General features: G+C 41.8%; 1 pseudogene; it reads right to left on the bottom strand.

Moving 5' to 3' along the window:
* Positions 1 to 1,028: 1,028 nt before the first annotated feature.
* Positions 1,029 to 1,331, bottom strand: LOC118573979 (annotated as a pseudogene).
* Positions 1,332 to 25,468: the final 24,137 nt, after the last annotated feature.

Raw genomic sequence — 25,468 nt, 5'->3', positions numbered from 1 at the left:
ATTTTATAGAAAACTAAAATTCCACAAAAGTTTGGTGAATGAGCAAATGATATATTTTCCAGGGACAAAACTAACATAGGAAGATGGTAAGAGTATCTGGTCTTAATGCAGTTTCCAGAGCACCTTCAAATTGATGGCTTCCTAGTTTATGTGCTGTGGCTCCACAGGATGAATAAGTTTATGCCAGCTTCAGACCATCCAGTTTTCCCAGAGTGCCAATTGTGTGTGTGTGGGGGGGGTATAGACTGAGTCTCTTTGATTTAATTGCTGAGCCCAGCTGAGACACCAAGTCCAATATACAGTGACTTTATTTCTCTTTTTAAAAAGTATGTTCACTAATAACATCACAGTCAAATATACCTCAAAAGAAAATATTGTCTGGGCATGGTGGGTGCATGCCTTCCAACACTCAAGAGCTGGAGAAAGAGGCCAGTCTGTCTACAGACCTTGGAGAGGGTGAGGAAGGAGGGAGAGAGGAAGGGAAGAAGGGAAGGAGGGAGCGAGGGGGATAAAAAACAAACTTTATACCCTTTACTTGTTGTTCACCTACTCTCTAACTCCTACTTTAAGAACAATTACTGCTGAGAGTGGTGGCCCACCCATGTCTTTAATCCCAGTACTTGGGAGGCAGAGACAGGTGGATCCCTGTGAGTTTGAGGCAAATCTGCTCTACAGAATGAGTTTCAGGATAGCCAGAGGTATCTACAGAGACCCCCATCTCACATTGCACCTCCCTCCCAAGAAAAGAAACTGTTACTCTTTATATCCCCAAAATGTGTCATATACTACCTTGGGAAGATCCAGGGAACTCCTACAACCCCCAGGGAATGAGTGAGATCAGCAGGTTTGGGGGATTGAGAAAGATTTGCAGGTCCCCAGCTTTCTTAACAACCTGTTTCTAACAGAGGACAGCTGCTTCTATTTTTTCTCTTATCCATTCAATTAAAAAGGAAAACAGGGCATCATCGGTAACAGAACACATCTCAGGTATTGGGCAGGGGAGTCCTTAGCTAGTCCATAAAGCTATGTCACCAATGGAAAGTGGGGCACCACTGTTTGTAGTACAGCGCTTCCCTTTTTGCTTGCTGTAACAACCATGTGTCCACCTTGTTTACTGGCCTCTGCAGGGAGCAGATACCTGGGCATAGGATTCAATAGCTCTTCACTGATAACATGAGACAATGTTTCTTAGGGTCAGTGACACTGTCAGTTAGTTTGATATTGAGGTACTGCTGCACAGAGTGGAGGATTCAACAGATGCTTAGGTCATTGTTGAGTTCCAGGACTATATCTTTGGCCACAATGGACCTGAAAAAGGAGCAGAAAAGCATAACACTGCAGTCCAGACCGGTAAGAAAAAAGGGTGGGTGCTGTTGGACAGAGACTTGTGCATGAGCCAGAGCACAAGTCCAAGCATGTAGATTAGACAGGATCATGTGGGGATGTGGTGAGGGCTTGGAAAAACTACCTATCCATGGGGGTGGTTGTGGTGGTATTGTGTTCCCCAAAATATTGTGCATGCTAATAAACTTATCTGGGGTCAGAGAACAGGACAGCCACAATATTAAACATGAGGATAGGCAGTGGTAGCACACGCTTTTAATCCCAGCATTCGGAGGCAGAGCCAGGTGGATCTCTGTGAGTTCAAGGCCACATTAGAAACATCCAGGCATGGTGAATCATGCCTTTAATCCCAGAAAGCAAGCCTTTAATTCCAGGGAGTGACAGAAGAAAGAGAAAGATGTATAAGGTGTGAGGACCAGAAACCAGCAGCATTTGGCTGGTTAAGGATTTGGCTGGTTAAGCATTCAGACTTTTGAGCAGCAATTCAGCTGAGAGCTATTGGGATGAGGACACAGAAACTTGCAGTCTGAGGAAACAAGACCAGGTGAGGTACTGGCAAGGTGAGGTAGCTGTGCCTTGTTCTGCTTCCCTGATCTTCCAGAATTCACCTCAATAACTGGCCTTGGGTTTGATTTTATTAATAAGACTTTTAAGATTCCTACTACAGGTGGTGGTAGAGAGGATCTCCAAATCCATATGATGTTTTCTGTTATAGCTGCCACCTTTGCCTTAGCATGATCTTTTCAAGTAGATTCATGTTGCATCACATATGAGAACCCCATTCCTTTTCATGTCTTAATAATATCCTACTATATGGATGTTTTAGGGTGTCTATTGCTGTGAAGAGACACCATGACTATGGCAATTCTTATAAAGGAAAACTTTTAATTGGGGTTAGCTTACATTTTCAGAGATTCAGTCCATTATCATCATGGCGGGACAAGGCAGTGTGTGGGCAGACATGGTGTTGGAGAAAAAGCTGAGAGTCCTACATCTTGCAGACAACAGGAAGTGGTCTGTGACACTCAGAGTAGCTTGAGCATAGGAGACCTCAAAGCCCACCCCCACAGTGATACAGTTCTTCTAACAAGGCCACACCTACTCCAACAAGGCCACACCTACTCCAACAAGGCCACACCCCCAATTAGTGCCACTCCCTATTGGCCAAGCATTCAAATACCTGAGTCTATTGAGGGAGCATACCTATTCAACTTACCACATTCCACTCCCTGGTCCCCATAGACTTGTAGCCATAGCATGATGCAAAATGCATTTAGTCCAACTTCAAAAGTCCCCATAGTCTATCACAATCTCAACAATGGTTAAAAGTCCAAAGTTGAAAGTCTCTTCTGAGATTCATGCAATCTCTTAACTGTAATCACCTATAAAATCAAAATAAAAAAAGGAGATCACATGCTTCCAACATATAATAGCACAGGGTATATATTATCATTCCAAAATGTAGGAAAGGGAGGATAGTGAGGAAATACTGGACCAAAGCAAGACCAAAAACCAGCTGGGAAAACTCCAAACTCTGCATCCCCCTGTCTGATGTCAAAATGCTCCAGATCTCCAACCCCTTTCAGCTTTGTTGACTGCAACACACTTCTTTCTTTTGGGCTGGTTCCACTCCTTGTTAGCAGCTCTTCTCAGCAAGTAACCTAAGGCTCTGGCATCTCCAACATCTTGGAGCCTCCAAGGCAATCAAGGCTTCAACTTCACAGCTTCAGCCTCCCTTAGTAGCAGAGGAAGATTCCATAATCCCCTTCTTCTATCTTTGACTGTAAAGTCAGAAGCGTGTGGCCACAGCTGCTAAGTCCTGCTGCTTGCTGGGTTTGAAACATGGCCCCCTTGTTCAATTACATCTTCACCAGCTTTCTGTTTTTGACAGTTACCTTCACTGCCTAAACTTGGCTATCCTGAAACTTGCTCTGTAGACTAGGCTAGCCTCAGAAATTAGAGATCCACCTTCCTCTGCCTTGAAGTGCTAAGATTAAAGGTATGTACCATCACACCTGGCTCTGAGCTTTTAAATCCCTTTTCACAAGTTGTTTTCTAATCTGTAGCCCCAAAGTCTATACTCCTCCAAACAAAAACATGGACCGGCCTATCAAAATACCCCAGTTCCTGGTACCAACTTCTTTTTTAGTTAGGGGTTCTGTTACTGTGAAGAGACACCATGACCATGGTAACCCTTCTAAAAGAAAACATGCAGTTTGGGGATTTAGCTCAGTGGTAGAGCGCTTGCCTAGCAAGTGCAAGGCCCTGGGTTCGGTCCTCAGCTCCAGGAAAAAATATAGCATGAAAAAAACATTTAATTGAGGTGGCTCCATTAGTTTCAGAGGTTTAGTCCATTATCATCATGGTGCGACATGGTGGTGTGCAGGCAGACGTAGTGCTGGAGAAAGAGTTGAGAGTTCTACCATCTTGATCCACAGGCAACAGAGGAGTCTCTGTGCCACACACTGAATATAGTTTGAGCATAGGAGATCTCAAGCCTGTCCTCATAATGACATACTTCCTCCAACAAGGCCACACCCACTCCAACAAAGCCACACCTCCTAACTGTACCATTTCCTATGGGGGTAATTTTCTTTCAAACCTCCACAATGGCTATGTTAAATTTGGTTTATTTACTTATCAGTTGATAGACATTAACTTTGCTTCTACCTTCACACAATTTTTAATGAAGATACTATAGATATGTGTTGCACAAATTCTAATTGGTCTTAATATTTTGTCATGTTGATATCCAGTTGTCCTAGCACAATTCTTTGGAAAGACTATTTTCTCATAACTAAATGACCTTGGAATGCCTATTTAAAAAAAAAAAGCAGTTTGCCATGACACAACATAGGCTTATTTCTGGACCCTTAGCCTATTCCGTTGACCTATATCCATTTTCATACCAGCACTATATATACCCTTTTAAATATTACTGAATAATAAATATTTAAGTATGGAAATATGAGTCCCACAAGTTTGTTCTTTTTCAAGACTGTTTTGGCTATTCTGACTCTTTTGCAATACAACACAAATTTTAGAATTAGTTTGTCAGTTTCTAAAAGAAACCTGCTATGTTCTTATAGGAATTGTGTTGAACATAGATAGCAATTTGCAGACTATGACCAGCATAACAGAATTAATTCTATTTATCCATGGCATAAGATGCTTTCCCATTTATTTAGATTCTCTTTAATTTTTCTAGTGTTTTATAATTGTACAATATGATTTTTATATTTTTTTGTTAAATTTATCCATAAGCCTTTTTCTTTTGTTGGTATTTTAAATGAAATTATTTTCTTAATTTCATATCAGGCTGTTCATTTCCAGTGTAGAAAAGTGCAATTGATGTTTGTATATTGATCTTGCATCCTACAAGTTAGCTGGACTCATTTATTAGTTATATAGTTACATAGTGAATTCCCTAGGATTTTTGTATCAAAGATGTTGTCTGTGAAAAGCAATAATTTTACTTTTTTCTCATTCAAGGTAAATATTATTGTTTTTTCTTTCTTTTCTACCACTCCTGGCTAGAACCTTTAGTATAGTGTTGCTTAGAAGTAGCTAGGGAGGGCATCCTCATCTTGTTTCTTATATTGTTGTCTTTCTTTTGCCCATCAAATAGAATGTTAGCCACAGGCTTTTATAGACACCTCTTATGAGATTGAAGAAGGTCCTCTCTAGTTTGCCTAGTGTTGCACATTTATGAAAGGGTGTTGCATTTTTGTCAAATGTTGTTTCTGTGTTTATTGAGATGATCATGCATTTTTGTTATTAATATGGCATTATATGAATTGCTCTTCATATATCAAATAAACCTTACATTTTTGTGATTATTCCTATTTAGCTATAGTTAGAATTCTTTTCATATGTTGTTGGATTGGTTTGCTAGTCTTTTGTTGAGATTTTCAGCATTAAGATCCATAACATATTTGGTCTGTACTATTTTTTTCCTGCAGTGCCTTTTTCTGACTTTGATATTGGGGTAGTAAGTTAGCAATTACTCCCCCATCTTCTGCTTTGTTGGGAGAGTTTGGGAAATATTGATGCTAATTATTCTAAAAATGACTTAGAGAATTCAACAGTAAAGACATCTGATCCTAGGCTTTTCTTTGTTAGGAGACTTTAGATTCCAGATTTAATATCCTTACTAGGTTTGGGTCTGTCCTAATAATTTTCTGTCATTGTGATAAAACACTGATGAAAAGCAAGTTAGGTTGGGAGGAAGTGTTTATTTCTCTTGCACATCCCAATCACAGTCTCTTACTGAGATAAATCAGAGCAGGAACTCAAGCAGAAGCAGAAGCAGAAAGCAGAAGCAGGAAGCAGGAAGCAGAAGCAGAAGCAGAAGCAAGAAGCATGGAGGGATGCTGTTTACTGGCTTGTTCCCCATTGTTTGCTCAGTTTATTTTTCTTACACAACCTAAGACCACCTGTCCACAGGAGGTACCACCCACAGTGAGCTGGGCCCTCCCACATTAATCATTGATCAGAAAAATGCCCTAAACACTTGTCCATAGGTCAATCTGATGGGGCAATCCTTTAAGATTCTTCCTAGGTGACTCTAGTTTCTGTCAAGTGTACAAAAGCAACATAGGTTCTCTAGATACTTTATATTATTTTCATTCTCCAAAATTTCATGTATGCATATAATGTGTCTTGATCATATCTACCCCTCATTCCCTTTCCAATTCTCCTCAGGGCACTCAATTTGCATATCTTTCCTAATTTCATGTCCTCTTTTTTATTTTAAACGTAATTCTTTATTGATTCTTTGGAAATTTCACATTATGCACCCCAATCACACTCACTTCCCAGCCCCTCCATATCTGCCTCCACCCCTGCAACATGGCCCCCAAATTAATTAAAAACAAAACAAAACAAATAAACAAACAAAAAATCTACCTCACTCCATCTTTCCAATACTTCTTCATTCATCCCAGTGGCATTGGGAGCTGTGGTGTGTTATGCAGTATACCCCTTTATCCAATCAGCCCCACCTGCAAAATGTTCATTGTAATGAGTTGTAGTGGTAACGCCCGCGCTACCACTACCTGTTCACCATGTATGAGCGAGGGGCTGTTGCCGCAGACTGGATCTCAGCTGGACCACCAGACCGAGGGAGAACGGGGTGAAGGTACTCAGGATAAGTGGGATTCGGCGAGTGACAGACAGCCACAGACATGAGAGTATGTTGTGAAGCTGCTGTAATTTTACTCAGACCAAGCAGTGAATTTTATACAGTTACTTGAGGAAACATGGCAATTGGCCAGTAGGGCGATAGACATAGAATCAACAATGTAGTCACACAATTTTCTCAGAATGATTAACAGATCTCATGAGTATACCTTTTACTTTTTCTTTTGTGGTTCCTCATCCAGATAGAGAACATTACGGCCCTAGCTGTAGTTTTCCTTCTACATACTCATTAAACCTTTGTTCTGTATCAAAATTAAACCCTTCCCATCATTGTTCTAACCATGGTCTCATTTGTGTGAAAATATTTTAACCTTTGCCTGCAGGTAAGAAGGCACCAGGGGGGTCGGTACCCAGCTAATCTTTCCATGAACTGTAACTTATGCCATTCTGTTTTCATACCATTATGATTCACCCATCGGTTCCCATGTACATCATAAGCTCCCGTAAAAGGCAATGGCTCTAAATAATTATTATGTCTAGGATTAAAGTTAGGGGGTTGCCACCATCGACCCTTGATGAGAAACTCTATTTGTCCCTGGATAATTCTTGTAGGAATGGCTAATTCCTGTAACTGCTTTTTCGCAGCTGCTGTCGGCTGTGCATGTGGATTGCCTATGAGTGCCTGTACCTTTACTTTCATTTTCTCCTCGCTAGAATCTTCGTCCTTCTGAATCATAAGTTCTTTCTGCTCTAAATCATTCATGAATTCCCCCAAACTTTAGGGACCCTCTTGAACTGTTTGCCTAAAAGCTTGAGTCATAGATGAGGGTATTGAAGCCACTTTTGAGGAATCATTACTCTCTTTATGGGGCACATCAGGAACATTAAGATTTAACTTCCTGGAATTAATACACAAGGAAACAGCAATAATCACAGCTGCAAAGAGAAAAAGGCAGAGTGCCAGCCAGCCTCTGCAAGCAGATCTGCGTGGTTCCGTGTAGCCTGGCACCTTGATTCAGTCAGATTGATGAGGGGTCGCCAGGGACATAGACCCGAGGGCCACAAGCCCCCCTTTCCCATGTAACTACCTCATCCAAGGCATTTGTCATGCGGCGACACCGTCGTGGGCATGGCAGGCTGTGGATCAAAAAAGAGAGACAAGAGACAGCGGGTCATTTGCCTCAGCAGAATACTGAATGCCATTTATTGAAGGAGGGAGGACCTTAAATACAGGCTTACAGTACAATGGGAGAACTCTGGAGGGCAGAAGTTCCTACAGATGTTCTACATTCTTGCATCTAAGCTGTTTATACCAAATGCAGAATACAGGAACAAAGAACTTTTGGTGAGCATTCAGTAAGAAGGAAACCAGCAGGGAATCAGCATAGGGAGGACATCTGGTCAAGGTCAGCAAGCAAGGCAACAGACACCCAAAACAGGGGGCCAGGGCCCTACAGGTTCCCCCCTTTTTTACTAAAGAATGAGCTTCTGACTTAGGTTGCATGGGATGTCAGCAGGTCACCTTACCTGTCATGGAGACACCTGTCCAGGCCACACAGGCACTCTGTCTTAGGTTGGCAAGTGCCCCCCAGACATTACCCATCTCTGAATACTCATTATCATATAGGCTCAACCATGTGGGCTGTAGAGTTATACTGTTGCCAAAGATCTCTAAGTGGCGTTGGGCTTGCAATCTGTGTGTTTGACACAGAAAAAGACCAACAGAAGTCCTAACCCACCCACAGCTGGTACGCTAAAGGCATTGAGCCATTCCCTTCCTTAAGAAGCAATACTGCAAATTGGAGTCCTCTTAAGGTGGTATCCCCAAAGCAAGTAGAACTTGAGTTTATAAATTTGTAACTTTCAAAGCCAATTGAAATGTATATAACTACTGAATTAAATTTATCATGCCCAATAGAATGAAAGATTAATTAACTATGGTAGCTACTTTTGTGCCAGGGTCTCCATTATGCTAGCTGTAGTAACCAATTATGAAATGGCAATCCCAGAAACAGTAGCAGTGGTGGCTTCAACCACTATAACAGCAACAATGGCAGCAGTGATGTCAAATTCTCTTCTGGAGAGTGTGAGCACCATCTGTGTCTAACTGCCACAATCCACTGGCATGAACATAACTCCAGGAACATCAACCACCAAGGCCCATTCTTATTGATCCAAGCACAAATTAAGCTGGCAGTTCTGTAAAAGAACAACTAAGAACCATAAAGAAAAAAACAGACAGCACATAAGGTGCAGAACTAATGGTCTCATAATGGCTCACAAATTTTAAGGTATCTTCAAAAGGCATTAGATGAATTTCAGGAGGCCAATAAATATTGCACAGAGCCATTCCTGAAAAGGTAGGTACTACACCAACTTGAAGAGGGTTGCACAAAATGAAAAGGCTTAGCTGGCATGGAGGTCAGTGACCTTCAGAGTTATCCTTAATCTCCAAGGTGTCTGGGTGACAGATTCTCAAACATATTTGAAAAAGCAGTTGCCATACATTATCTTCTGAAGAATCCAACCACATGGCTACAGTTCCTAGGCTTATGTTAATGCTTGCCAAGGCTGGCCATATTGGGCTTTCAATCCCCATTGGCATCAGAAGGGGAGAGTTCTTCATGAAGGCCCAATAGCTCTCTGCCATGTTGGGATTCAGCAGCAGCCACAGGGCACACACAGTGCTCGGGAACCCAAAGAGAAACCTTATTGTCCTGTGAAAAGACACAAACAACCCTGGGCCCACGCCAACACCTGATCGGGTCCCTTCCAAGTGCCAGTAGAAAGATCCTTCCATCACACCAAAGGATGATTTGCAATAGGAGCCCTACAGTGCTTATCTTCAGTGGATGCTCTAGCAGAATACACCAATAAAAAATTTTAAATATATAAAACAAGGGAAAGAATAGAATGTGGAGAGGAGAGATGAGCCCCTAGCTCCCCACTTTTCACTTTAGTAAAATATGTTTTTAAGGTACAATGGCAGCGTTCTACTATAGCCTGTCCTTGAGGATTATAAGAAATACCAGTCTTATTAACAATAGAAAAATCTTGGCAGAATTTTGAAAATCCCATACTGCTGTAGGCAGGACCATTATCAATCTTTAAGCATTTTGGCGCTCTCATATAAGCGAAAGCATGAAGACAATGATTCTTTACATCTTTAACCTTTTCCCCTGAATGGGCAGAGGCAAAAATTAGAGAGGAATATGTATTAATAGACACATGGACATATTGTAATTTTCCAAAGGAAGGCACGTGGTGACGTTCATCTACCACACACGTTTAGGTAAAAGTCCTTGGGGATTAACACCCAAAAGAGGAACAGGTAAAAAATTCAGCACAAATAGGAAATGATTTAACTATCTGGATGGCTTATTCCAGGGTTATGACTGTATGATGACAAAGAGATCCAACATTAAGATGATAACATTGATACAACTAAGTAGCCTTTTCAAAGGCAGAACAAATTAATGTGACAGCCATATGAGTAATGGCATCAGCCCTCTGATTACCTTCACTTAGAGGTCCAGGCAGTTGAGTACGAGCTCTAATATGGCCCACATAGAGGTTGTGTGAGCAGGACCATATGAGTCCTTGCACTTGCAACAAATATTCATGAATGGAAGAGATGGATGGTATGTAGGCTGTTGTCTCCAAAGGCATCATTGCATGTGCCACATATTGGCTATAAGTATAAATATTTACATACTCATCAGAAAGCATCTGTAAAGCAAGCAACAGTGCCTGTACCTCTGCCATCTGGGCAGAAGTGCCCTGGACTTCATTCTCTTCACTATGTTACCAGAAACCACCACAGCAAAACCATGTGAAGTAAATACCACATGGACCTGAGGAATAGGAGTCATCTGTACTATCTTGGGAAATATAACAGGATGCAATTTTAAAAATTGACACACATCATTGGAGAGGTAGTGAGTATCAAACTGACCCTGCATGGAGCATGTCAATACGGCCCAATCATTATCATTAGCTTGCAACCATGCTATTTGAGACTGGGTGTATGGGGTCACCACAATATCTGGTTCTTTACCAAAAGTTTGAACACTGATCTTAAATATAATCTGAGCAACAGCCTGAGGATAAGGAGTAATGTTTTTTTGCTGGAGAAGCTGGGGAATGTACCCATAGAACAGGAACTGTTTGCCAAAACACTCCAGTAGGTGAATGAGAAAAACAAAATATTCATGACCTAAATAATGATAGAGATAGGATACCTGTACCTTTTCTGGGCTATTTGTAAATTAGCCAGGATAAGAACCTCTTGTAATTTAGAAAAGCCATCAATAACATGTTTTGTTTTTTTTTATCTTTAGCAGCCAATAAAATATCATCCATATAGTGAATTATATAAACATCTGGAAAAGCTTTTTGAACTTGAGCTATGACCAAAGACACATAAATTTGACACATAGTAGGGCTATTGGCCATTCCTTGGGGCAAGACCGCCCACTGATATCTCTGATAAGGTTCTTTGAGATTTTACTGATGGAAAACTGAAAGCAAATCAAGGACTGTCCTCGGGATGCAAAGGAATGGTGAAGAAACAATCCCTCAAGTCAACCACAATTAAATGTCAATGTTTAGGATCTGCCACAGGGGCAAGCAAACCAGGCTGTGTTGCTCCCATGAGAAGTATGGTTTTATTTAAAGCTCTAAGATCTTGTAATAGCTTCCATTTTCCTGACTTCTTGTAGAGGCCAGTTGGGATCTCAGGATTCTTGTGAAATTATCGATATATCTAGCACCAGAATCCAGTAATCTTTCAATCTCAATCCCATATAATTTTATTTTTAATTTAGGCTGTTTATCATTGATAACTGCTTGTCAAAACACCTTTTCTCCTGTACATTCAAGGCCTCCAGTTCTACATATAGGTGTCATTTTGCATTTAAAATATGAAAGCAATAACAATTGAATATTCTATCACCAGCTTCTATTTCTATGGTCCTTTTTACATATGCCAATTATAAAAGCATTAAATACAATCTCTATAGGATTTGAAGAGGTAACTTTAGTTAATACTTATTGGTGAAATTATTAAGGCCACTTCACATAGTTAAAAGGGAGGTTTATTTTGTGGGATAACTTACAAATAAAGGGATAGGTAACATGGTCTGGCAAAGGTATGGCGCAGTCCGGCAGTGTTCTCTGGAGAACTCTGCTCGGTCTACCTCCAGCATCCAGGGTCCTAGAACCAAGAGAGACCTCTCCTCTCGATCCTGGGTCTTCAGCTTCCTCCCTCAGCCCCACCTTGTGGGCGTGACCATTACCAAAGCCTCAATGGGGGTTGGAACTTCCAGGCCAAGGCTGGGATGGCTACCCACTATAAATACTCTTGAGTATTTTTATAAAATCTTAAAAAGAGGATCCTTTTTTTATAGATTACAAGTAACACATTAATGCAAATAGCCAATTATTAACAATGTGGACCAAACAATTTACCTGTATTTTATTACTGGAAAAATAATTTTTTAACCTCTTTATCAGTAAGAGATTATTTTTTTGTGGGTTTATTTTAGCAACAACATTATTTAATAAGCTAACAACCCAATCCATTTCAAGTGCTATATTTCTATAGAATTCTAGAAAGCAACTTAAAGAGCAGAGCAAAATTTTCAGTAATGATCAACAGACAAGAGCATACCTAATATATAGTTCAAAATTATGAAACTAGTTCCTTTAGTTTATCTACTATGAGAATCAAACATTCATCCAAATATTTATTAAGACAATCAAAATTACAATGGACGATTAATATCCCTGGAAATTCCAACATCATTGACTTAGCATTCCATGTCTAACTGAAGCCATTATTAACCAGAAGTTAGGCCAGTTTAAACTTCTAGTACCTGTCCCTCTTGGGGCCTCTGCTCGTTTGCTCACCTGAGAGTTTGTTCCCCTTGTCAGCCTCACAGTTTGTCTCCTGCCAGTGCATACCTGTCTGCCCCAATGATACTCTGGGCTATCTAGTGTGCTGCCTTTGTCCACTACACAGGCCTGTGCGCTTGCACACACACACTCCCATTTAAACTTCCGCTTTCTCCCACGAAGGGATTATCTAATAATGAGTTATTCCTACCATAAGGGAAAAAAAAACCAGAAAAACATTTCCCACAAAGGGATCCTAAATATTGAATTATTCCCATTCTGAGGGAAAAATAAAAAACATTTAAACCAAAGTCAAGCAAACTGACAACAAAACTTCAACCTCTGGGCTTGCTTGCTTGTTCAGCCAGCAGCAGTGAGGCCCACCCACTGATTCTTTGTAATTCAGGTGCTGCTGCTCTGTGCTGGCAGGCAGAAAGAGCTCAGAGCTCTAGCTATCCTGACGTTTTGTAAATCAGAAAGAGCCCTTTCTTCCTCCATTGCCACTGGGAAGAGGCTTTTCTCTTCCCTTCATCCTTCCTCTATAGGACCTCAAAATCTTTAAGCCTAGTTTCAAAATTTTTCCCCCTTTTACCAGAAAAATCCTTTTTCCTTGATTAAATTTTTTCCCTTTTCTAATGGGAAATTTCCTTTCCTTGCCTGTTCTCTTTTGGGAAGATTTCCTTTTTTATTAAAAATCTTTAGCTGTCTTACTCTTACTGGTGGTCCCCTATTAGCCCCATGACAATTCACCCTTACCTTCTCTTTTCTTTAAAATGCTGGCCAGCCTTGCTCTGGGTGTCCATCAGCTTGTCCCTTCTTTCTTGGATCCCGGTAGAACCTCTGTTTGTAGTGGTAACGCCTTCACTACCACTACCCCTTCACCATGTCCAAGCAAGGGGCTATGGATCAAAAAACATCTTGATATCTGGTCAAGGTCAGTAAGCAAGGCAGCAGCCACCCAAACCGGTTGGTCAAGGCCCTACAATGAGTCATTGGTCTGGTTCAAGGCCTATGATTTCTGGTACACCATCATCACTGTGCCCTCACTGAAACTCCTCTTGGATATCCTATTGTTGCTCTGAGTCATGGAGATCCTGTGGTTATCATTCTGCAGGACCAGTCCCTTTGTGTATTCTAACAGGTCACAGATGGGGCAGATGTTAGGGTGGGTCCATCTAAAGCCCAGGTTGTGGGTCTGGGTGGTAGTTGAGGTGGTTGGTCTGGACCATTGGGACTGGACCTCTCTCATATCTGTGGTGAGGGTGGGACAATCTCTCCCAAGTTCTGGGATCAGTTCTCCCACGGGGGTGGTGCCAGCTCTCCTGCTGTAGCGTCCAGTGAGGGGCAGGGACAGCTATCCCAGGGACAGGGATGGCTCAGCACAGCCCTCAGATTTCAACACATATGGTTCCTATAACCTCCCCCCCCTGTGGTAACATGAGGCATGAACATCAGTCCAGACCCTAGTTGCTGTAGGGCCATAGACCCAGACAGGGTCCCTGGCAGCAGCCCAGGCTCAGTTGTCACCATGGCCCCATACGGCAGCACTTGCCAGTCAGATCAGCATGGCCCCAGGTGGTGGCCCAGACCCCTGGCATAGGCATTGCCTTTGATGAGCCACAGATATCAACATAGACCTTGGCTATAGTAGGGCCATTGACCCAGATGTGGCCCTCAGCAGCAGCCCTGGCCCAGACAACACCATGGCCCCAATGGCAACATGGCCTTTGGACACCAACATGGCCACAGGATGCAGCCTAGACCCTGGGCATCCATGTGGCATCACAGACCACAGACATCACAGACTCCATCATGTCCTCTCTTTTTTTAAAATAATTACTTATTTACTTAATATTTTAATACACTGAGTCCAATTAGTTGACCATATACACATGGGTATGGGGTCATACACTCAAGAATGAGCAACCTTCCAGTAGCCATACTTGTAAAGAAAGGTAACTCTCCCTCCCCCTGAAATCAACTGCCAGTAGTACTTCAGCTGGGGTTGGGTCTTGGGAGTCCATCTCTTCTCCAAGCTGGAAATTTTAACTCTTGATCTTGTGTGGGTCTTGTACAGGTAACCATGTATGCTGTGACTTTATGTATTCAACAGCCATGCCATATCCAAAGGAAAGCATTTCACAGCACATTCTCTATTCTCTATTTCTTACACTTTTTCTTCCCTCTCTTCTGTAGTGTTTTCTGATATAGATAGCCCATTTGCACCTTAGTATTCCTAAGCACTTCTTCTCAGTACTTTGAATGGTAATGTGTCTCTTCATTAAACAGTACCATAGCAATAAGAAGCTTCCCAGACCAAGATTAGGAACAGCACAAATCTATGGACATAAATGTAAACATTTAGAAGTCAGTTTGATAACATGGTTATTTAGATAAACAGCATCAGTAGATTGTCCCTTAGGTCTTTATGACTTCCCTAGTTATAGATTTTGATCACATTTATATAGTACTGGTCATGAAATTTCTCCTGTGGAGTAAGCCTCCATTTCAATCAAGAGAACAGTTGGTAAGTCTCGTAAACAGTTTTGCCATTATCATACCAGTGGGCACATCTTGCCTGGTAAATAGGATTGCAGCATATGGGGTTCAGTCCTGGGTAATACCACTTATTTTTTTTTCTCCCCAGCAGCTTTTACAGTACCTTCCAGCATTATGAATGGAGGGAGACTTTCCTGGTCAGTCCAAGATTTGCTTCTTTGTGTCCTGTAACCAAAATATGTGGTTTCTTCACCAATATTGTCTTGAAATCTAGTTATGGCTGGCAATCAACAGCAAAAGGAATAACCTGTATTGTTTTGGGAGCCTCTGGATCTTCTCTGAGCAATATCTCATAGGGAAGTAACCTGTGTCTGGTATTGAGAATTTTATTAATAACACATGTCATCTAATGTTCACTAATGTAGGGTACTTCAATTAAAATGCCTTCAAAATACTATTTTCAATTGACTTACAAACTAGTGGGATTTCATAAGGCGTCTTCATATTTAAGTCTGCTTTGACAGTTTGTATCTTCATAAATTTTGTTTCCATTTTTACCTAGGTTGTCTAACTTACTAGCATACAGTGTCTTAGTTACTGTTCTATTGTTGTGAAGAGACATCATGACTAAGGCAGCTTATGAAAGAAAATGTTTAACTGGGGGCTTACTTGCAGATTCAGAGGGTTAGTCCATGATTACCATGATAGGAAGCATGGCAATGGGCAGGCAGGCATGGCACTAGAGCAGTAGCTGAGAGCTCACATCTGATCCAAAAGTTGCAGGCAGAGAGAGAAAGAGAGAGAGTTAGAAGTGGGGAGAGGGGTTGTACTAGCTGCTTTTGTGTATCAACTTGACACAAGCTAGAGTCATCAGAGAGGAAGGATTCTCAGTAGAGGAAATGTCACTATAAAATCCAGCTGTAAGGCATTTTCTCAATTAGTGATCAATACTGGAGAGTCCAGCCTATGGTGGGCGGTGCCATCCCTGGGCTGCTAGTCCTGGGTTCTGTAAGAAAGCAGATTGAGCAAGCCATGAGGAGCAAGCCAGCAAGTAGCAGCCGTCTGTGGCCTCTGCATCAGTTCCTGTCTCCAGGATACTGCCCTATTTGAGTTCCCTATTTGAGTTCCTGTCCTGTCTTCCTTCAATAGTGGATTGTGGTGTGGAACTGTAAGCTAAAATAAACCTTTTCCTCCACAATTTGCTTTTTGTTCATGGTGTTTTATCACAGCAATAGAAACCCTAACTAAGACAGAGACTGAGCCTAGCAGTTGGCTTTTTAAACCTCAAATCCCACCCCAATGACACAACTCCTCCAACAAGACCATACTTCTTAAGGCTTTCTAAATAGTTCACCATCGGGGAACCAAACATTTAAATATATGTGGTTATGGTAGACATTTTACTCAATCACAATTTATTCCCTGCCCCCAACAGGCTTTTAACCACATCAAAATAAAAAATGCATTTAGTCCAACTTCAAAAGTCCCTATAGGTCCCACCCCAGACACCAACCATCCTGGGAGAACCTGCCCAACTTGGTCCTAGTTTCCCACCATTCCTCAGGCCCTGCAGGAAGGCTCCCCTTTTCCAAGACTGCAGGCAGCCCCTGTAGTCTCCACACCCTGTCCCCACACACATTTGCCCGAGACCCCAGCCACTTCCTGAAAATCAGACCAGCCCCCAGCTTCCATCCTGCCCTGGAACTCTCACATGGACCAGAGGTGAGTGCCTGGGGTTCACACCCAGAGAGGCCCACACCTGAGTCACAGCCCAGGGCAACAGCCACTCTGGGGAAGACCTGCAGAACTGGGCCCCAGGTTCTGGCCATAGGGCAGGACCGCAATCCCCACTGGGAAGGTTCCCTCTCTCCAAGACCCTCTGGTGAACCCTACAACCTCCATGCCCTGTGCCCACACCCATCTGCCAGAGACCCCAGCCACTTTCTGAGACTTAGAAACCAGGCTCCAGCTTCCATCCTGCCCCTGAACTCATATCTGGACCAGAGGTGAGTGCCTGGGTTGTAGTCAGAGAGGCAACCACTTCTGGGTCGACCCCTGGACACCAGCCATCCAGGGAGGACCTGCCCAACTTGGCCCCAGTTTCCTGCCATTAGTCAGGCCCTGGTGGGAAGGCTCCCCTTTTCCAAGACTGCAGGCAGACCCTGCAGTCTCCACCCTCTGCCCCCACACCCATTTGCCCGAGACCCCAGCCACTTCCTGAGACTCAGAGACCAGCTCCCAGCTCCCATCCTGCCCTGGAACTCCCATCTTGACCAGAGAGCCCCCAGCTACCATCCACTCCAGAACTCCATCTGGACCAGAGCTTCCATCCTGTCCCGGAACTCCCATCTGGACAACAGGAGCTCCCATCTGGACAAGATAAGGAGACCCCAGGGACTTCCTGAGACTAAGAGTCCAGCTACCCAGCTCCTATCCAGCCAGCACTCTCATCTGGACCAGAGAGAGGCTCCCTAAAACTGTCAGCTCTGTCTGGACCAAGTACACTGATAAGACAAAGAACGAACCTACAAGGAGATGGACAGACATCAAGGCAGAAGTACATACAACAAAATAAAGAGCAATACAGCAACACCAGAACCTAGCCCTTCTCCAACAGCTAGACCTGAACATCACAGAATGGAAGAAGAAGAAAAAAACAACCTTATAAGTAACATCATGAAGAGGCTAGAGACTTATATAGAAGAAATCAAAAATAAAGTGGAGGAACAGAGAAACAAAAAATGGGAAGAACGCTATAAAAAGCTAGAGGAAAGGACAAATAAAGCAGAGGAAAACAATGAGTCCCTGACAGAAAATCATGAAAAAGCAAGGGAAACAGTCCAAGAACTGAAGAGGGAAATAGAGAAAATGAAGAAGACACTAGCAGAAGGAATGCTGGAAATAGAAAATCTGAGAAAACAAACAGGAATTTCAGATGCAAGTATAACCAACAGAATGCAACAGATGGAAGAGAGGATCTCTGGTGTTGAAGATACAGTAGAAGAAATAGATTCATCAGTCAAAGAAAACACTAAAACCAACAAAGTCATGACCCAAAATGTCCAAGAAATTTGGGACAACATGAAAAGACCAAACCTATGAATAATAGGGATAGAGGAAGGAGAAAACTACCAACTCAAAGGCACAGAAAATATATTTAACAAGATCATAGAAGAAAACTTTCTCAACTTAAAGAAGGAAATGCCTATGAAGATACAAGAAGCCTATAGAACACCAAACAGACTAGACCCCCCCCCAAAAAAAAAAGTCCCTTCGCCACATAATAATTAAACAACTAAACATACAGAATAAAGAAAGAATATTAAGGGCAGCAAAGGAAAAAGGCCAAGTGACTTATAAAGGCAAACCCATCAGAATAACATCTGATTTCTCAATGGAGACTTTGAAAGCCAGAAGGACCTGGACAGATATAATGCAGACACTAAGAGACCATGGATGCCAGCCTAGACTAATATACCCAGCAAAACTTTCAATCATCATAGATGGAGTGAACAAGACCTTCCAAGACAAAACCAGATTTAAACAATACTTATCCACAAACCCAGCCCTACAGAAAGCACTAGAAGTAAAATTCCAACCTAAGGAAGGCAGATACACCCATGAAAACACAGGCAATAGATAACACCACAGCAGTAATCCCCAAAGAAGAGAAGTACACACACACTACCACCAAAAAATAAAAATAACAACAGGAATGAACAATCACTGGTCATTAATATCCCTTAATATCAATGGACTTAATTCACCTATAAAAAGACACAGACGAACAGAATGGATATGAAAACAGGACCCATCTTTCTGCTGCATACAAGAAACACACCTCAAATTCAAAGACAGACACCTCCTAAGAATAAAAGGCTGGGAAAAGACTTTCCAGTCAAATGGTCTTAAGAAGCAAGCTGGTATAGCCATCCTAATATCCAGCAAAATAGACTTCAAACTAAAATCAATCAAAAGAGATGATGAAGGACATTACATACTCATCGCAGGAAAGATCCACCAAGATGAAGTCTCAATTCTGAACATTTATGCCCCAAATAAAAGGCACCCACATATGTAAAAGAAACATTACTAAATCTTAAATCACATATAAAACCCCACACATTAATAGTGGGAGACTTCAACACCCCACTTTCACCTCTGGACAGATCAGCCAAATTGAAACTTAACAGAGAAATAATGGTGTTAACTGATGTTATGATTCAAATGGACTTAATCGATATCTACAGAACATTCCACCCGAACAAAAAAGAATATACCTTCTTCTCAGCACCCCATGGAACCTTCTCTAAAATTGACCACATACTTGGCCACAAAGCAAATCTCAACAGATACAAAACAATTGGAATAACCTCCTGTGTTCTCTCAGACCACCATGGTTTAAAGTTAGATTTCAAAAACAAAACAAAAAAAACCTACAGAAATCCTACAATCTCATGGAAACTGAATAATGTTCAACTGAATCACCAATGAGTTAAGGAAGAAATAAAGAAAGAAATTAAAGACTTCCTAGAGATCAATGAAAATGAATACACCACATACCCAAACTTATGGGACACTATGAAAGGAGTGCTAAGAGGGAAATTCATAGCACTGAATTCCCACATAAAGAAGCTGAAGAAATCTCACCCTAATGACTTGACAGCACATCTGAAAGCCCTTGAACAGGAAGAACCAAAGTCTTCCAGGAGGAACAGATGCCAGGAAATTATCAAATTGAGAGCTGAAATCAATAAAATAGAAATAAAGAGAACAATACAAAGGATGAGATTTTACTATGTGATTTTTGCTTGATATTGTTTGCACTTATTGTAATTCCAACTTATCTAGGTCATTATCCCTCATTACTCTTGGACAATATTTGATAACCATCTCTTTGTATATAGTCTTGTATTAGGTTAGAACTTTCTTATTTAGACAAAAGGGGGAGATGTAGTGGATAGCCATCCCAGCATTGGCCTGGAAGTTCCAACCCCCACTGAGGCTTTGGTAATGGTCACACCCACAAGGCAGGGCAGAGGAGGAAGCAGAAGCCCCAAGAGAGAGAGGAGGGGTGTGCACTCTCTTGGTTTGGGGACGCTGGACACAGGAGGTAGACTGAGCAGAGTTCTCCAGAGAACACTGCCAGACTGCGCCATACCTTTGCTAGACCCTACAACCTATCCCTTCATTTGTAAGTTACCCCACAAAATAAACCTCCCTTTTAACTACAAGGAGTGGCCTTAATAATTTCACCAATAATTAATGCAACAAAGAATTGGTTCTTTGAGAAGATCAACAAGATAGACAAGCCCTTATCCAAACTAGCCAAAAGACAGAGAGAGAGCATCCAAATTAACAAAATCAGAAATGAAAAGGGGGACATAACAACAGACAATGAGGAAACCCAGAGAATCATCAGGCCATACTTCAAAAACCTCTACTCCACAAAACTGGAAAATCTAAAAGAAATGGATAATTTTCTGGATACATACGACATACCTAAGTTAAATCAAGACCAGATTAACCAATTAAATTGTCCAATAACCCCTAAGGAAATAGAATCAGTCATTAAAAGTCTCCCAACAACAACAACAACAAAAAAGCCCAGGACCAGATGGTTTCACTGCAGAATGCTACCAGATCTTCAAAGAAGACTTAATACTAATACTCTTTAAATTGTTCCACACAATAGAAGCAGAAGGTATGTTACCAAACTCCTTCTATGAGGCTACAATTACCCTGATTCCTAAACCAAACAAAGATGCCACAAATAAAGAGAACTACAGACCGATCTCCCTCATGAACACTGATGCAAAAATACTCAATAAAATACTGGCAAACAGACTCCAAGAACACATCAAAACAATTATTCACCATGATCAAGCAGGCTTCATCCCAGGTGGTTCAGCATAGGAAAGTCTGTCAATGTAATACACCATATAAGCAATCTCAAAGAAAAAAAAACCACATGATCATCTCACTAGATGCAGAAAAGGCATTTGACAAAATCCAACACCCCTTCATGATAAAGGTCTTGGAGCGATCAGGAATACAGGGAACATACCTAAACATAATAAAGGCAATCTACAGCAAGCCAACAGCCAACATCAAATTAAATGGAGAGAAACTCAAAGCAATACCACTAAAATCAGGAACAAGGCAAGGCTGTCCCCTCTCCCCTTACTTATTCAATAGAGTACTTGAAGTTCTAGCCAGAGCTATAAGACAACATAAAGAGATTAAGGGGATACAAATTGGAAAGGAAGAAGTCAAGCTTTCCCTATTTGCAGATGACATGATAGTATACATGAGTGACCCCAAAAATTCAACCAAGGAACTGATACAGCTAATAAAAACCTTCAGCAACATAGCAGGATACAAGATCAACTCAAACAAATCAGTAGCCCTCCTATATACAATAGACAAACAGGCTGAGAAGGAAATCAGAGATACATCACCCTTTACAATAGCCACAAATGATATAAAATACTCTAACTAAGAATGTGAAGGACCTATATGACAAGAACTTTAAGTCCCTGAAAAAAGAAATTGAAGAAGATGTCAGAAAATGGAAAGATCTCCCATGCTCATGGATAGGCAGGATTAACATAGTGAAAATGGCAATCTTACCAAAAGCAATCTACAGATTCAATGCAATCCCCATCAAATTACCAACACAATTCTTCACAGACCTGGAAAGAATAATACTCAACTTCATATGGAAAAACAAAAAACCCAGGATAGCCAAAAGAATCCTGTACAATAAAACAACCTCTGGAGGCATCACAATTCCCGAACTCAAGCTCTACAATAGAGCTAATGTAATAAAAACAGCTTGGTACTGGCATAAAAACCAACATGTGGACCAATGGAATAGAATTGAAGACCCTGACATTAACCCGCACACCTATGAACATATAAGTTTTGACAAAGAAGCCTAAACTGTACAATGGAAAAAAGAAAGCATCTTCAACAAATGGTGCTGGCATAACTGGATGTCAATGTGTAGAAGGCTGCAAATAGATCCATATCTGTCACCGTGCAAAAAACTTAAGTCCACGGGGATCAAAGACCTCAACATAAATCCAGTTACTCTGAACCTGATAGAAGAGAAAGTAGGAAGTACTCTTGAATGCATTGGCACAAGAGATCACTTTCTAAATATAACACCAGTAGCAGTCATTGAGAGAAACAATCAATCAATGGGACCTGTTGAAACTGAGAATCTTCTGTAGAGCAAAGGACACGGTCAACAAGACAAAGCGACAGCCTACAGAATGGGAAAAGTTCTTCACCAACCCCACATCTGACAGAGGGCTGATATCTAGAATATATAAAGAACTCAAGAAATTAGACATCAAAATGCCCAACAGTCCAATTAAGAAATGGGCTATAGAACTAAACAGAGAATTTTCTACAGAGGAAGTTCAAATGGCTGAAAGTCATTTAAGGAATTGCTCAACATCCCTACTTATCCAGGAAATGCAAATCAAAACAACTCTGTGATACCACCTTACACCTGTCAGAATGGCTAAGATAAAAAACACTGAAGACAGATTATGCTTGAGAGGTTGTGGAGCAAGGGGAACTCTCCTCCACTGCTGGTGGGAATGCAAGCTTGTACAGACACTTTGGAAATCAATATGGCGCCTCCTTAGAAAATTGGGAATCCATCTCCCCCAAGACCCAGCTATAGCAGTCTTGGGCATACACCCAAGGAATGGTCAATCATACCACAAGGGCATTTGCTCAGCTATGTTTATATCAGCATTATTTGTAATAGCCAGAACCTGGAAACAACCTAGATGCCCTTTAACTGAAGAATGAATAAAGAAAATTTGGTACATATACACAATGGAGTACTACTCAGCTGAGAAAATCAATGACATCATAAGTTTTGCAGGCAAATGGATGGATGTAGAAAAAATCATCCTGAGCGGGGTAACCCAGACTCAGAAGGACAAACATGGTATGTACTCACTCATAGGAGGATACTAGATGTAAAACAAAGATGACTAGACTGCTATACAACTCCAGGGAGGCTACCTAGAAAACTGGAACCTAGGAAAGACACAGAGATCACCCAATGACAGAGAAATGGATGAGATCTACATGAACAACCTGGACGACAGTGGGAGTAATGAAGGACAAGATTTGAGGGAAAGAAAGCTTAGGGGAGCAGGAGATCCCAGCTGGATCAAGAACAGAAAGGGAGAGAGAACAAGGAATAACAGACCATGATAAATGAAGACCACATGAGAACAGGAATAGGCAGAGTGCTCGAGAGGTCCCCAGAAATCCACAATGATACATCCTCTGTAGACTGCTGGCAATGGTCGAGAGAAAGCCTGATCTGACCTAGTCTGGTGATCAGATGGCCAAACACCCTAACAGTCATGCTGGAACTCTCATCCAATAACTGATGGAAGTGGATGCAGAGATCCTCAGCCAGGCCCCAGGTGGAGCTCCAGGTATCCAATTGTTGAGAAAGAGGAGGGACTTTAAGAGCGTGAATTGTTGAGACCAAGATTGCAAAAAGCACAGGGACAAAGAGCCAAATGAATGGAAGCACATGAATTATGAACCAAAGGCTGTGGAGCCCCCAGCTGGATCAGGCCCTCTGGATAAGTGAGATAATTGAATAGCTTGAAGTCTTTGGGAGGTATCCAGGCTGTGGGACCAGGACCTGTCCTTAGTGCATGAGCTGGCTGTTTGGGATTACACAGGGACACTTTGCTCAGCCTGGAAGGAGGGGACTGGACCTGCCTGTACTGAATCCACCATGTTTAATTGAATCCGCAGGCGAGTCTTGGCCCTGGAGGAGATGGGAATGGAGGGGAGGGGATGGGGGCAATGTGGGGTGGGGGCGGGAGGGGGGAGGACAGGGGAAACCCATGGCTGATGTGTAAAATTAAAACACAAATATAATAATAATAATAAAAATTCCCTATAGTCTTTTATAGTCTCAACACTGTTTAAAAGTTCAAAATCTCTTCTGAGACTGAAGCCAATTGCTTCCTGCTGTCTGGGGGGTCGTGGTGGTGGTGACAGTATCTCTGTGGGATCCTGTGAAAACCAAAACAATGGTTATATCTCATAGGAACTGGCTGTAATATTCATAGTCTCAGAGTTGTGGGTAAAGGTTATTTAAAGTTCTGGCTAAAAGTGTGGTATGGACCATCTCAGCTAGCCATCTTGGAACTGTCCTGAAGAGTTTGCAGTCCAACCAATGCAAATTGTCTAAAGCTGTTAGTTACTGATTTAGATTACAAGTAGATACAGTAATCTACCTTATTATCCTATCCTATCCATGTGTTTCATTTGTTTCACCTTGCCTGCCTTAGGTACCTGATTGGTCTAATAAAAAGCTGAGTAGCCAAAAGCTAGGCAGTAGGGGGATAGAGAAGGCTGTCAGACAGAGAGAATAAGTAGGAGGAGGAATCCAGGCTCAAGAGAGAATGAGGAAGGAAAGAGAGGGAGACACCAGGGGCTAGCCAGGCAGGCAGCTGCCAGCCAGCCAGATGTGGAGGAAGCAGGAAAAGTAGGACATACAGAATGAAAGAAAGATAAAATCCCCAAGGCAAAACATAGATGAGGAGAAACAGGTTAAGTTATAAGAGTTAGTGGGACAAGCATAAGATAAGGCTGAGCATTCATAACTAATAATAAGTCTCCCATGTCATAATTTGGGGGCTGGCAGTCCAAGAAAGCCTGCTACATAAAGCAGCCACATTCTTTGCTAAAATACAACAAGAACTGTCTCTAGTATTTGTCACCCCTGAAACCTCTTCAGGTGGGTCTCCACGGTCCACATTGTTTTCCATAGTATACTGTCTTCCAAGGTCCTACTAGGATGGCCCATTAAGCCCTGCTTACAGCATCCAAACTCTTACCTAATCCAAAGTCCTAAAGTAAAAAAGAGTTGCATGGTCACGCCTATCAAAGCAATACCCCATGCCCTGTTACCAACTTAGTTACTGTGCTATTACTGTGAAAAGACAACATAACCAAGACAACTTACAAAAGAGAGCATTTAACTGGGGTCTTGCTTACAGTTTCAGAGGGTTAGTCCATAATCGTCATGGTGGGGAGCATGGCAATGGGCAGGAAGGCATGGCACTGGGGCAGTAGCTGAGAATTCATATCTGATCTGAAAGTTGTGGGCAGGAAGAGGGGGAGACTGAGCCTAGCTGTTGACTTTTTAACTGTCCAAGCCATCCCCTAGTGACACACCTCCTCCATTATTTAGATTATTTAAAGGTAGCTATAGAGGGAGAGAAGGTGGAAAGAAATGATTGGTCTGATGTTAGGCAAGGGAGCATTTTGTCACTCGTGTGTGTGTGTGTGTGTGTGTGTGTGTGTGTGTGTGTGTGTGTGTGTGTAAATGGCCAAAATGCCTATAAAGGAAGATGGAATGCAGCCCCTTATGAGGATGGAAAGGACTTCTGAAGATGGCAAGGGAAAGCTGAGAACTATAGTCCTTCAGCAGAAAAGTATCATTGCTAACTTTGAGAGGATTAAAAAAAAATCAGGGCAGGTGTGTTATAGTTGTTTTATGCTGAGAAGAGTCTTTGTTGGAGGGGAT

The sequence above is a fragment of the Onychomys torridus genome, chromosome X, assembly GCF_903995425.1.
Source record: "Onychomys torridus chromosome X, mOncTor1.1, whole genome shotgun sequence".
NCBI classification, from domain to species: domain Eukaryota; kingdom Metazoa; phylum Chordata; class Mammalia; order Rodentia; family Cricetidae; genus Onychomys; species Onychomys torridus.
The sequence above is the reverse complement of the archived record's forward strand: the minus strand, read 5'-3'. Positions and strand labels throughout refer to the sequence as shown.